Raw genomic sequence first — 14405 nt, 5'->3', positions numbered from 1 at the left:
AGACGGACACCAGGACAGACGGTCTGGGCCTGGACGGGCGCTGCTGCTTCACCTTCCTCCTGGTGAAGCTCCTCACGCGGCGCCTCTGTCCCCGCAGCCAGTCCTCACACTGGCCAATCCAGAAACACAGGTATCTACAACTCCTTAGAACAATCAGGGCTGCCTCTGGGGAGGGCGAGGACCGCGGACCGCTGCTTTCCACCAAAAGCCCTTCTAAATTACGTGACTTGTCTGACTTCGGAAGACATCGCTGGTAAAAACTGAAAAACAGAACCCAAGCAGGCCTGGTCTCCTCTCCCGCACCCCCACGTGCCTCCGCCCAGCCGGCCTCGGCCCTGCCCCTGCATGCCCCCACCCACCACAGTCGCAGCCCCTATTGGGCCCACCAGGCTGCTGGGGTCCTCTCCTGCCCCTGCCCCCCCGCCCCCTGCCCCCCTCCCCATGCCATCTGCCTGGAAAATACACACCTTTCAAGACTCCTCCCGCCTCCACGAAGCCTGCGGCCCCTACCGCAGGGGGGAGAACAAGCCACCTGCCTCTGGCCCCTACTTCTGTCACAGCAGCAGTAGACACACCACTGTCGTCACCTGCTCACTTCCCTTCCCCCCAGCCATGTCCCCGCCCCAGTGCCCGCCTGGGCAGCGCTGCAGAGGCCTGAGTTCCACCATGATCCAAGAGACCCACCCCTTCCTCTAAGCAGCTCTGGGCTTTGTTCTTCCAGAACGGGCCCCACGGAGCTCTCATCGCCGCTGCCAGCTGCTGCCCCACAAACTTGAGGGAGTGATGGAGAGACCACATCGAATGCCCTAGCCCACGTCCAGAACGTCATCCGTAGACCGTAAGACCAGCAAGGGCCCGCAGCATCCTGGTAATAAGGCGGTCAGGAGACGGCCTTCCAGAATTCTCCATCTGCACAGGAGGGGCAGGGGTTCTCTGATAAATTCAGCATTTCGAATTTTACAGAGGGGTGACTACACAACGAATCTGTCCACAAGAGGGCACTGCTGTATTTCTACAAGTCCCTCCACGAGGAAACAAGGAAAGCATACCAGATTTTTCCTGTATCTGTTGCTTTTTACACGTTAGTCTGAAGTATCTGGAGCCATTATTTGGCATTTAGTCGTGACCAGAGCACAAAACAGCTACAAGAAAGTCAGCAAGCAGCTACTAAGAGCAGCAGGTACCACTCTGCACCCAACACTGCAAAGGCAACTGAAGTTTTATTCACTAGAGTCAGACTTTTGAGGTTAACTGTGCACCATTTTGCTTACAGCCACCCTCAGGCGGGGGTGTGGAGAGAAGGCGTGTCAGGGTCCCTCCTGGGTCCTCTCTGCGACACCACCCCCTGGGAGAGGTCCCTACCCCTGCCCTGAGCGTCTCCCTCACGGCCGACGCCGCCTGGAGCGACAATGACTCTTCTCCGTTCGCACCAGCATCAGCGGGTGATGTCCGGCCCGTCCCACCCTGGTCCCGAGGGCCTCGGTCAGTGCCTGCCCACAGATGCAAGGCACCTATCTGCTGGGTGAATGAAAGAGTGGGGGACGCAATACACATCTTTCTTGAACACTGCAGCAGACCCGTGACCTCACAACCGGGGCGCATCTTCCTGGACGCGCTTTGTGGAGCTAACGCTGATGAGTCAGTCCAGATGACACAAGGACACTTTCTCAGTGGCAGTGACTCATGCCAGAAACTCACTGAGAATCACTCTTCGTTCTCAGCCAAATGTTGTTTTATTTCACTGACCTTCAGGAACGTTTATAAACTGAAGTGTCATCTGTGTTAAATAGGTTATGTTAGCCAGTAAATCACATTAAAGGGGAAAAATGTCAAGTATTTGCCCCCATGTAAGGAGTCCGCCCCCTGCATAGCGCTGGGTGTCCCTGCAGCGATGCCTCTCCCCACCTCGGGCACTAGGAGCCCTGGAGTCGCCTGCACTCGCGGGGGCCCACGCCTCACGCCGCGGGGGGCTCCTCCCCGGCCCACAGCTGCTCCAGCCTTCAGGACACCCTGCAGGCCTGTGAGGACCTCGACGCCACCCTGTCCCCGACAGCCCCTCCCTGCCACACTCTCCTCTCGGCCAAGCCTTCTGTCAGTGACCGCTGGGGGTGGCGGTGATGGCCACGTGTGGACGTGGTCTGGTCGTCGCAGGTCTGGGGCACTCTGGCACCGTGCAGGGAGAGGGAGTGTGTGGGACAGCAGGACTGTCCCAGAAACAAAGAACTGTCCTGCCTGAAGCACTACCATGCAGGTGACGAAGAGGTTCATGGTTACTCAAGCCCCGTTTCATATATAATCAACTTCCAACACACCCAACCATCCAGAATCGTAACTGCCAAGCGAAAAGCAGGGAGAGCTGCGTCGCGCTTCTCCAAGAATGAATCCACGAGCTGAACGCCATCCCACTCATCTACACCCTCGGTCTGTGCCACCCTTGCAGCGCCTGCGTCTCTGCATTTACAGGCGTGCGTGCACAGGGTCCTCCCGAGAGCGGCGGTGCCCGGCGTTCACATGTCAACACGAGAACTATTTCGTGGTACGTTCTTAATTTCTCTTTTATTACATTTGAATACGGTTGTAACTATATAAAGTGGTACCTTCTATGATTTCATTTCAGAATAAAAAGGGGAGTTAATCAATATTTGTTACAAGCAGAATGCTGGGGTTGGCGGCAGTGAGACACACCGAGGAAAAGCCTCGGCGTCTGAGCAGACTCAGGGCTTCCCTGGGCCTCCCTCAGATGTGTGCAGCTGCGTAAGTGCTGCAGAGTTCCACAGCGCAACCCCCGAGACGCCCCAACCTCGGAAGATGTTCTCACCTGTAAGACACAAGAAGCAACTTCAATCTTTTTAAGGAGCAAGAGAGGCAAAGGCAGCAACTGTGCCTGAAACTAAAAATACAGGCTCCCTCCAGCGTCACCGTCAGATGGCAAATGAGGCTACTGACAGGAGCGCTTCCACCAGTGGAGACTTTTTCTGGCCACTTCCATGGGTTTTTTTTTCTTTTTCAAATCACTCTGAAAAAAAGACTAATACATCAGATTATTGTTGCCAGAATTAGCTCTCATTTTATGAAACAAATACAAAATGTCTGTTCTGCAACTAACATCTGTCAGCACAGAATCAGCAGGAGGCGTGATTCACGACGTTGTAGTGTCTGATCATTCCCAGCCCTCCGTCCTGCTTCAGATGCCACCTTTTGTCCTTGGTTATTTCTTCTATGCCCTCAAGGACAATTTACTTGTGCAAAGGAACATAAATAACTCGCTTCTCCGGTACATGCTTACATTACATAGAAAACACTTTCTATTTCACTTAAACAGTATAATTAATGAGGCAGTTTACGTCTATGGCACCTTGGACGTAGGTGGCCATAAATCACACTTCACTCGCAGCACTAAAGCACGTCTCACTCTGGGATTCTCGCCGTCTCTCAACAAACTCCAGCTACAGAGAAACTGATTCAAGATCACTAATCGAGCTGAAAGATGAGCTGTGGTTGAACGTAAGACTCCACCCCTCTGGCACAAGCAGCGGTAAAAGTAACCTTGGTTTTGCCCTCGCCATGTGCCAAAAAAAAAAAGCAAGAAAAAAAAAGCATCAGTCGAAGAGTAAGCAAAACCTCTTTTAAAGGCCTCCCTGGGAACCAGGTGCCTGACATTCTTGACGTCGACAGACACAGAAATGGCAGGGGGGGCCTTTCCAGGCGCACCTCTCCTCCCCCACCCGACCCCGTGGGCTCCACGTCTGCCCCGTCCAACGTGCCCCGGCCCAGAGGGTGCTGTGATGCTGCAGACGCTCCCCAGCCCCCAGCGAGGGAGCGAACGTACACAGAACGCGCGCCTGCACTCAGCAGCCTCTGGCGGCCACTTCCGTCCACTTCTTCCCCGTGAAAAAACCTCCGTGAAAGTTCGACGCTAGACCTTCTGCAGGCTGCAAATTAACCTGACGTCACACTACCGCGATTTTAACACCTGTCTCAACTCCTCTCAAAAGCAGACGCTGAATCATGTAACAGTCACAAAAATAAGTGCTAACGAAATGTCCTTTTAATCACCTCAAGGAAAAGAATTTGCGGCAAAGGCTTCCCAGCAAGTCCAGCGTGGCGTCCCCTCTGCAGGGACCGCGCCGGCCGCTGGGGGGCAGCAGAGCACCGGCCGAGAGACCGCAGGGACCGTAACAAACCGTCTCTGCTGGAAGCGAGCCCATCACACGCATTTTAAATGGCAAGCCAAAGGCTTAACTAATCATCTACGGCAAGCCAGAGGCACTCTTGTTAGTCAAATGTTAGCAGAGATGTACGCGTGTTTGCTCTTACCTCGCACTCAACGTGTTTCTGTTTCCTCGGCCCTTCGGTGCAGGTGGGGCGGAGAAGACCTAAGTGCGGCGTCTGGTTGGCGAGCTTCCTTCAGGCCCCTCTCCAGCTCTCTGTGCCCAGCCTGAAAGCCTTCCCTCTGTAACAGAAGCATTCCATTACTTTGCATTAATTTAACTCAATAGTAAAGCTTTTTCACCAGTGCAGGAGCTAACTCTAATAATAAATATTGTTAATTAAAAGTCCTCTCCTTGGGAGATGATCCTGCAGGCCACACAGCACAGGCAAAAAAAAAAAAAAAAAAAAAAAGAGTCCTCTCCTAAACATGTTTCACTTACTTTTACTGTACGCTTACGATTTTTAAAGCAGATACCCGATGATCAGTCACGCCTTCACCCCCGCGACGACAGGCAGACAGACGCGCACGTGACAGGCGCCACCGGATCTCTGCTGGCGGACGTGCCAGCGCAAACGAGCACCGACCCAGGCGCTAAGGAGGGGGGTCTCAGGCAAAGTCCTGTATGGACCTATCTTCCGAAAAAGGGAACGTCACACGCACGGGCCTGCGCACGTGCGTGAGTGCAGACAGACCCAGAGCTGCACGTTCGGCATCCTCCCTGCCCCTTCCCACCCAGGCTCAGGAGCTGAGGCCAGCCCTGCGTCTGCATCTCCATGTTATCTCCCCGCCGACCAGCAGCACGACCGCAACACGCTAAAACACCTACAGAACCTGAACATGGGACGTCTCTATTTTCTTTCTGAAAAACAAACTGATATCCAAATGACGTCTGTGCTGGGCTCCTCCCGTCACCCACCCACAGCGTCACCCACCCCATCACCACCCGGCGGCCCACCTCCACGCCCGGGGGGAGACAGTAAAGGGGCGCTGCCTCGGTGCCCACTTCCGCGGCAGGTGGGAGTGGGTCGCAGCAGCCGGGACACGACCCCCCGCACTCCAAGGAGAAAGAGGAAGGACCAAGTGCGAGCCACTAGGGGTGAAGTGTCATTGCAGGAGCTTCACCAAGTGAAAGTCCACAGACTAAAACACAGCGAGGAGAACACGGCAGGAGCGTCACGACAAGAGGTGCGGAGCTGCACTCGGACACACAGAGGAGGCTGTAAACCGAGACCTTTAAAGTACTGGAACGGGGAGATGGAGGCTGCCATGCTCCCAGGGGGACTGCAGGGCCGCAAGGGCGGGCTTTGGAGCAGGGCCCTGGGCGGACACCCTGGCTCTGCGAGCGGTGACTCGGCCTCTCCAGCTCCTGGGACAACACGCTCCAGACCCACGGCCCCCTCCAGCCATCTGGGTGACCCCAGCTGCGGTCCCAGTCACCGTGGAGCACAGGCAGGCCGTTCCCTCACACCCGACCCACGACATCACGAGCACAACCAAACGGTGGCTCTTCTCAGCCCCCGAGTTTTGGGGTGGGTAAGTCAGGCAGCAAGAGACCACCGAAATGGAGCTATCACTGCAAACCCCGACAGCACTAACAGAGAGTAAGAGGGTACTAGGAGCTTATTCCAAAACTCTGGTAAACTGAGGCAGAATGAGCAAATTCCAAGAAAAACGCAACTCATCAGCGCTGACTCAGGAAGAAACAGAAAACCTGACTAAACTACCAACATTAAAGAATTAGAATCGAGAAAGAAAACTCAATGTACAAAGAACACTCCACGCCTAGATGGCTTCTCCAGAAAGTCCCACCCAGCATTCAGCAGGAACACATCTGTGAAGCACATGAAGAAAACGTATGGGCCAAACTCACTCCTGAAGACGGATGTAAAAATCCTCAACAAAACGTCAGCAAACGCAATCCAACAATGTTTTTAAAGGCTGATACAGCATGATCAAGTTGGATTTGTGCTGGGAACACGAAAATGACTGCGTGCGTGAAAATCAACTGATGTAATCCACCACGTTAGTAAGTCAAGAGGGACATAAGAGAATATACCCACGACTCCATACGTGAAGCTCAATCACAGGCACAGCTAAGCTGGATTCTGAGGGGTGCACGCTCCGTGGTAAACTAAAAAGAACGGCAAGGACAGGGTGACTCTGAAACACAGGACAGCGGCCATATGGACAGGGAGGGAGGGGCAGTGGTCAAGGAGACAGAGACACAACGTCTGTTTTTAACTCGGGGGGCGGCTGCACGGACGTGTCATCAGAACTACTCTCTTGGGCTTCCCTGGTGGCGCAGTGGTTGAGAGTCCGCCTGCCGATGCAGGGGACACGGGTTCGTGCCCCGGTCTGGGAAGATCCCACATGCCGCAGAGCGGCTGGGCCCGTGAGCCATGGCCGCTGAGCCTGCGCGTCCGGAGCCTGTGCTCTGCAACGGGAGACGCCACAACAGTGAGAGGCCCGCGTACCGAAAAAATAAAAAATAAAAAAAGAACTACTCTCTTACACCCGCACTCTTCTGCAGGAACCACACAGCTCACAACACAGATGCTTGAGGCAACAACCAGGCACGGAAAGCAATCCACGCCTGCAGTGTCCACGGCGTCCAGGAGCATCGTCGATCGTGACGGAGCCCCGCACAGCCAGCCCGGGAACCACGCGGGCGAGGGCACCGGCCGCCCGCAGTCGGGCTGCTCTGCCGCATCCACACGCGGCCCCTCAGTAGCCGCGGGTCCTCTGCGTCCGCAGGCCGCGCAGCACCGTAGAACCGACGGCTGGTCGAAGTCCGAGCGGGTCACACCCACGTTGTTCCAGGGCCAACTGCAGCCGCCACACAACGGACCAGGTGAAGCCCGTGGCGGCGGCTGCCGGCCAAGCACCTGCAGCAGCAAGAGGGCTGTGGCGGCAGGACCGCGAGGAGAGTCAGGAAAGGCAGCTAGAGGTTTCCTACTTCCTGCAGAAGGCGAGAAGAAAGACCCTGTGGGGAAAGGCGGGGAGCCTGGGGAGCCAGGCTCTGGGGGGAAGAGGCCAGCTGGTGAAGCAGGGCTGAGTCAGAATCCTGCCCCGTCTCGTTCGCCTGGATGCACCATGGGAAACGGGCAGAGCACGGGACACCCTTAAACCCCCAAACGGGGTGGAGGTGGGGTGGGACACACAGAGGAGCCCCGCCAGCTGGTGGCTCCGTGGCCTCCGGCCCTGACACATTCAGGCACCACCGCCTTCTGGAGCCTCCTCCTGGCGACTGCGCCTGGCTCGGGACACCCTCCTCTGACAGCGGCGTGACCCCAAATTAGTTGGGCTGGAGGGGTTTCTACAGCGGGTTCCAGCCACCTCTCTGCTGACAAGAGTTGTTCAGATGCCACAGCAATGATGATAAAACAGGGGTCACGTGAGATTTAGCGCGCCTCGTACTAACTGCAAGTCCAGAACTAGTTGTATTAAGATAAATGCCTCACTCAGCACTTGGTGGATTGCTGTGCCCTGATAATCCCATTGATTAAATGAAGCAATTGCATTTCCTTTTAAAGTGCTATTTATCGGTATAATTTAATGAGACTGGAAATTAGGGCTTAACTGCCACAAAACAAGTGCTCTCATTTTCTACCTTGGAGGTGTGTAAACCTGTTACATGAGCGTGCAGATTCTCCGATGTTCAGAGACACCGATTGTTCAAGATACAAGGCTTGTGTGCTCAAGGCGAGTGAACAGGTGAACGATCACCTGAGGGACGCCGAGACAAGCAGCGGCCTCTCCGCATCGCTGACAGCGGCCACTGCGTTAAGTGCTTAACTAGTCCTATGAACAGGTACCCACCAAAGAAGGATGGCGAGCGGACGGGCACCGGGAAGAGAGGCTGCAGGTGGCGCCCGAGACACGGAGCCAGGGCAGGGAGGGCGCCGATGCCCCTCCGCTGACACAGAAAGCAGGAGGAGTCCATCAGGATGCTTCTGGTGAGAGGGAGAGGGGAGGCCTCTCAGGAGAAGCTGGCATGAGAAAGAGGAATCCAGGCTGTGTTTTCAGAAAGATCACGTTGACAGCTCTGTGGGCAAAGGCCAGAGGGTGAGGCTGGGACAGTTAGGGGACAGAGGGATTACAGAGACGGAAAACGTCAGAGGTATCTCAGAGGTGCAATGGACAGGCCTTGGGAATGAGGCCTGCAGGGGGAGGAATGAAACGAAGCCGGAGTGTCTCCAAGGATGCTGGTTCCTTCAAAGGGGCAGAGAGGCTTTTCAATAACCAGTGTGAGAAAATCAAAAGAAAACAGGAAATTTTAGAAGGTGGGTGTTTTTCAACTGTTCTGAACTATGAAAACCTCTGCAGTACATTAACTGGGCTCGTTGATATTTCAGCTTCAACAAGGACAAAACCTTTCCTGGCTGAGATTCCATAAGAATAAAGTCAATTCTAGTATGTGAACTACTATGGAGAGAAGTGAAAGCTTCACGTGGTAAAACTGCAATGAACACTTAACTACAAGAACGTTCAACTAATCAGTACAAATCCCAAGGAAGGGGGACCGCCATTAGACAATATCACGCAGTCAGGGCTTGATAAACGGGGCAGGGAGGGGGGCACTGGCCCTCAGTTCCTCTGATACTTCTATGAAGAAAGAAATGCCCAAGGAGATGGTAGTCTAGTCCAGAGGTCTTGGTTTGATTTAATCTTTTTTTTTAATTTATTTATTTATTTTTGGCTGTGTTGGGTCTTCGTTGCGGTGCGTGGGCTTCTCACTGCGGTGGCTTCTCTTGCTGCGGAGCACGGGCTCTGGGCGTGCGGGCTTCAGTAGCTGTGGTTCGCAGGCTCAGTAGTTGTGGCACATGGGCTTAGGTGCTCCGCGGCATGTGGGATCTTTCCGGACCAGGGCTCGAACCCGCGTTGCCTGCATTGGCAGGCGGATTCTTAACCACGGCGCCACCAGGGAAGCCCCTGATTTCATCTTTTTTGTACAATTTAAACTCCATTTGGAATTCCCTGGCAGGCCAGTGATTAGGACTTGGTGCGTTCACTGCCAGGGCCCGGGTTCAAACCCCGGTTGGGGAACCAAGATGCCGCAAGCCGCGCGGCGCAGCCTACATAAATAGAGTCCATTTGGGCACATTTTGTTCCGTGACGTCCGAGAACCACACTTGTCCCTGCTCCCGCGCAGGGCCCACTTTGGTCTGAGTCAAGGGGACTGGGTCCAGGTCGAGAACACTGGATCCACCTCGTCCTGAAGGCTCAACCAAACACGCTTCTCACATGACCGTGGTACCGCCCAACAGTGCCTCAGTTTACCAACCTTTCATTTCCGCTGCATTTGGGGCTTAACAGACCAACCAAAATGGACTTTGTCATTCGCTCTACTTAGCGAGTTAAATACATTCCAGGTTCTGAGCAAACACGCATAACGTACTTTCCCTCATAAGCAAGATTCCTTTGGGATGAAGCACTGCAACAACGTGGCTGGGTCTCTGAGTCATCACGCCGAGTGAAGCCAGCCAGACCAAAAAGGGACGTGCTGCCTGACCCATCCGCGTCAATTCCAGAAGGTGCAAAGGACCCACTGTGGCAGGAAGTGGGCAAGTGGGGTCGTGTTCATGACCTTCACAGGGCGGCGCTCCCACGGGGTCTCGAGACTCATCCAGTTGTATACGTCACAGGGTACAGGGTCTGGGCACGTGTCAACCGCACCTCAAGAAAAGCTGTTTTTAAAAGAGACTACTTTGGGAGATCAGCTGGGTGCTTTGTGACCACCTAGAGGGGTGGGATGGGGAGGGTGGGAGGGAGGGAGACGCAAAAGGGAGGCGATATGGGGATATATGTACATGTATAGCTGATTCACTTTGTTATACAGCAGAAACTAACACACCATTGTAAAGCAATTAGACTCCAATAAAGATGCTAAAATAAATAAATAAAATTTAAAAGCCTACTTTGTTCTGAATTTTAAAACCCCTCTTCCTATTTTTTGCAGTGAATTGGTAACATGACTGGAAATATTTTTATGACCTGAAGGAAATGTTATTTTTTCAAACTTTCAACAATCAAATACTTCATGGGGAATTAACGCGTGTTGCCAACATTAAAACAATTCATTAAACAGGTGGGAGACTTCTCCCTCTCTCTCTCTATTTTATTGTTTTATGATGTTTTTTAGAGAAACCCAATGTTCCCACCAGTAGGAATGAGCCCTGCGTCTCCACAGGAAGAAAGCAGGGATGGAGTGGGGGAGAGAGAGACAGAGACAGACAAAGAGAGAGGGAGAAACACAGAGAGACACAGAGAGAGAGAGGGACAGAGAGTCACAGAGAGAAGGGGAGCGAGGAACAGAGACAGAGGCGGGAACAGAGCGGGCGAGCAGGGCGCTGTCACCGCAGCGCCCAGAGCACAGCCTCCCCCTGCCTCTCCTGCACTCAGGCCCAGGACGATGCTGACACACAACGAAGGCAGCACCGGCTGCACCCAGCACAGAAAAGGGGCGACTCAGTCCCGGGCTCAGCGGGGACGGCCTGAGTCTCCAGGACGGCAGGTGCAGCAGGTGCGGAGGGACAGGCGCTCGGGGCCTCCCTGTCCTCAGCTCCTGTTCCCTTCAGGACAAACCAGCAAGGCCAGCGGGTGAGCGAAAGAGGGGTCTTTGCAGGGGAGCCCAGAGGCATGCGGCCTAGACTCCCCCATCCCAGCCGACAAAGCACAGGACCAAGAGAAACGTGAGGAGGACCCAGGGCAGCAGGCGAGGGGGGCCTGGCCCAGAGGATGCCCGCCCGCCCTAGGGCCACAGCCGCTGCCCACAGATGCCGGGAAGCCCACCACGACGGCCCCGCCCACCTCCCCCCCAGAAACCTGGACTGGATCATGAAGAGAACAGCCGGAGAAAACGAAAAGCCCTCCAGACTGAAATGCACGAGCCAAGTACACAAAGGAGAGTGAAAGGAAGAATTAAATGCAAAGGAACACTCAGGAGGCTTCCTGTAACCGAGAGAACAGGGACCCGAGACCCGCACAGGCCAGAGCAGGTGAGGCGAGATGTTAGGGGCAGCGGCCCCGGGCGGGGGAGCGCTGAGACCGACCATACACTTCAGGGTCTAAAAACAGCAATAACGTGGACACTTCCCTAGGGACGTGTGTCCCTGGGTGACACAGCGCCAGCTTCTACCGTCACATCCTGCGTTACATAAACTTGGGACATCCACCAGCCACACTCGATCAGATTCATGTCAAACTAACGCGTTCTCATTAGCTCTTAACTAAAATCCAACCAAATGTGGTAGCTCTGTATTTCTCAAGTAATGTTATAACTTTAAAAGTATTCGGTAAGGTTATTTATCAAATACTGACAATTAATATATTCTATAATCCACTGCAAGGAGATGAGCTGTCTAAATAGGAAAAAGCCTTTAATCATTTTTGATAGAAAGTTCTCAAATCTGTCTCCTTGCTCTTACATAAGATGAACTAAATATAAGTTTTTAACCAGAAAATGCCCTTTGGTTAGGGAACAGAGAGGAGAAAAGGGCAGGTCCTTAGAAGGAAGGAACCTCCCGTGGTGGGGAGACCAGCCTCCCTGGGTAAATAAATGAAAGTAACTATTATAAACTTAGACCCCAGAGACCAGGAGGCCGGGGCCCGGGAGGGATGGATGGTAAGACCCCCGCCAGTGGGAGGGGAGGGGGCAGATCCCCTTCCACGGTGAGAAAAGCCAAGACATCTCGAACGGCACCTCGGGCCTCTGCCAGCAGCGCCACACGAGGGTCCATCTCAGAAGGAGGGGGGGGTCGCGGAGAGAGAGTAGCGGGAAAGAAGCAAGGTGGGAACAGGCGGCTGTGAACCTCACAGGCCCTCAGAGGAGGGAAAGGGGGCCATGCTTCCTGACTCTCCTCACAGCCGCTGTGACCTTGGCTGGAAACCCATCAAGGACGTTGCAGGAATTAAAAACTACTGCCAACTTCTGTTACAAACAGAGACACAAAAACCGTAACCAAAGTACGAGCAAATTCAAACCCACGCACGTCTGGAAAAGAGCACGTCACAACCAAGTGCGACGTGTCCACACCAAGAAGCGGTGGCTGGCTGAAGTCTGAAAATAAATCAACACTCCACGTCGCCAGTGACATTTCTACTCAAGACGCTTTCACTCGGACTCCTCAGTAACCCCAACTGGCATCTCCCTCAATGTCCACTGGTGTGATGAACCCGGTACTCTGCTCAAAAACCACACCCCCCTGTGGAAGAGAACTGAAAACAAGGAGAGAAGAAATACAGAAGCTGAGAGGATGAAAAACAGCATTTCTGCCAATCATGAAAATAAAGACCAAGCACATAAAAGCCCCCGCCCCCCGCTTCCTTCCCTGGGGAGGAGGAAGGGCGACAGGGCTCGGTGTCCGTCAGGAAGTAGCAAGAAGAGCCACAGGGTGAGGCAGGGGGGACAGCCAGCCAGCCATGTAGCCTCTGTCCTCTGTTCTCCGCACGTGGGACGGCCTCCCGGTGGGCGCCGGGCAGAGGGCTGCTCCACACTGTTCCTAGAGCAGGGGTGCGGAGGGTTCCCCAAGTCCGTGGAAAGAGTGAAATTAGACACAAAATGGTGTGTCTGTGTGTCCAGGCGCATCTTCCCAGTGAAAACGGACAGGGCTTCAGTCAGATGCCCAAAGAGCCCCTGGCCTGCAACCTGTTTCAGGCGAGGATCTAACCACTGGCTGTGACTGACCCCAAACCCAGTCCTCTCTTTGGCACTTAACCAACAAAACATGAGGGCCTTTCCTTTTCCAATACTAGTTGGTGGTAACCTATGAAGTGTTATTAAGGAGCACGCAAATCTGTAATTCCTAACCCACAGCTGGGGTGTCCCGAGTTTGCAGACAGAAGTGTGGTCCCCACACCCAGCACAGGCGCCCGCAGACGGCCACGCGTCCCACGTTCAGGAAGAACACTTCATTTTCGACGACACCTTTAATTTACCATGGATTTCAATGGCTGCTGTTGTTATTTTTATCGTTATAACTTTAGCTTTGTTTTATCATTTCTCATTAGTTTAATGTGGGTTGTTTGTATACACAGGGATGAAAATTTTGTCAGCTTTCTGGAACGATAATTTTCCAAAAACTAAACTTACCAGCATCATAAATCATCTCCGACTTTACTGCAAAACACAGGCACAGAACCCCTCCGAATCGTAGGGGTACAATGAGGTAAAGATGTCTCATTTATTGGCAATGTGCTGACTCCCAGTATATGAAATTTAACTAACTTGCAACACACTATCAAGGTAAGCGTAACAAAATTACCCAGCTATTTTTAAGTTTATGGGGCACTGTTACATAATACAAAATGACAAGTAAAAGTACAAACCGTTTCTTAAAAGATTTATATATGCTGCTGACAAATTTACTGGAACTGCCTCATTTAATTTCTTCCCAATCCTTTGATAATGTTGAGCAATTTTTCCAGGGGAAAGAAACCCCCGCCCCCCCGTTCAAGATGTTCAAAGGTACAGAACCTTGCCACTAACAGTGATCTAAAGACTTTTAATTGTAAATAGTGGCAAAGTTCACATCTTCCTTCCTTTCTTCCCAAGGCCCTGTTGAAAGGTCAGAAGAGGTACTTCCTGGCCATGAAGGAGTCGTAACAGTGCTGAAAAATTACAAAGGGGGCTTGCAGCCCCGGCAGCTGGGACGGGCGGTCATGGCAGACAGCAGGCGGACCCAGGCTGGCTCGCGGAGTGGAAGGAGCCGTGTGCAAGACAGCGGGGTGCGGCTTCCCAAGAGCCAGGAGCCAAGGGCAGGGCTATGACTCCCGGACCACAACTTGAGAATACTCTGCAAAGACAGTCTGAGGTTTCCAAGGCGGCGGGGCGGGGCGGGGGGGGGTGTCCAAGTATGGTCACTTGGACCTGGAAGAGAAGCGTATCAGGGTGAAGAGTAATTGTAAGTCAAATAATCAGCACTAGAGGCCATGGGCAGGGAGACAAGGAGAGAGCTGGAGACATCTACCTGCAAAAGAACGAGGATCGAGCTGCCATCTGATTTCTCACTGGCAACACCAGACTCCGGAAAACACCAGAGCATACTTTCTGAGCTCCAAGGGAAAACTGTAAGAACCGAGAATTCTAGACCCAGCCAAATTACCAATCAAGTATGCGAACAAATAAACCACATGTTTGAACACGGCACGCAGTAACCCAAGAAGTCTCTGAGCCGTGCATTCCATAAAGAAG

The 14405-nt window shown here is 53.4% G+C and overlaps 1 protein-coding gene across 4 annotated transcripts in view; it reads right to left on the bottom strand.

Annotated features, from left to right (window-relative positions):
- Window positions 1–14405, bottom strand: part of ADARB1 (adenosine deaminase RNA specific B1) — a 115740-nt gene that overhangs the window by 62977 nt on the left and 38358 nt on the right. For 2 of the 4 annotated variants that reach the window (XM_079922292.1, XM_079922295.1), the window contains exon 2: window positions 4318–4453. The gene's annotated coding sequence lies outside the window, so the exon portion shown is untranslated. Of the gene's footprint in view, window positions 1–2818; window positions 3029–4317; window positions 4454–14405 lie in introns of all 4 variants that reach the window. The other 2 variants (XM_079922294.1, XM_079922293.1) reach the window with 2 other exon arrangements.

Source organism: Stenella coeruleoalba (genome assembly GCF_951394435.1).
Source record: "Stenella coeruleoalba genome assembly, chromosome: 5".
Lineage (NCBI taxonomy): Eukaryota > Metazoa > Chordata > Mammalia > Artiodactyla > Delphinidae > Stenella > Stenella coeruleoalba.
Note: the sequence above shows the minus strand (reverse complement) of the source record. Positions and strands in the feature narration are given on the sequence as shown.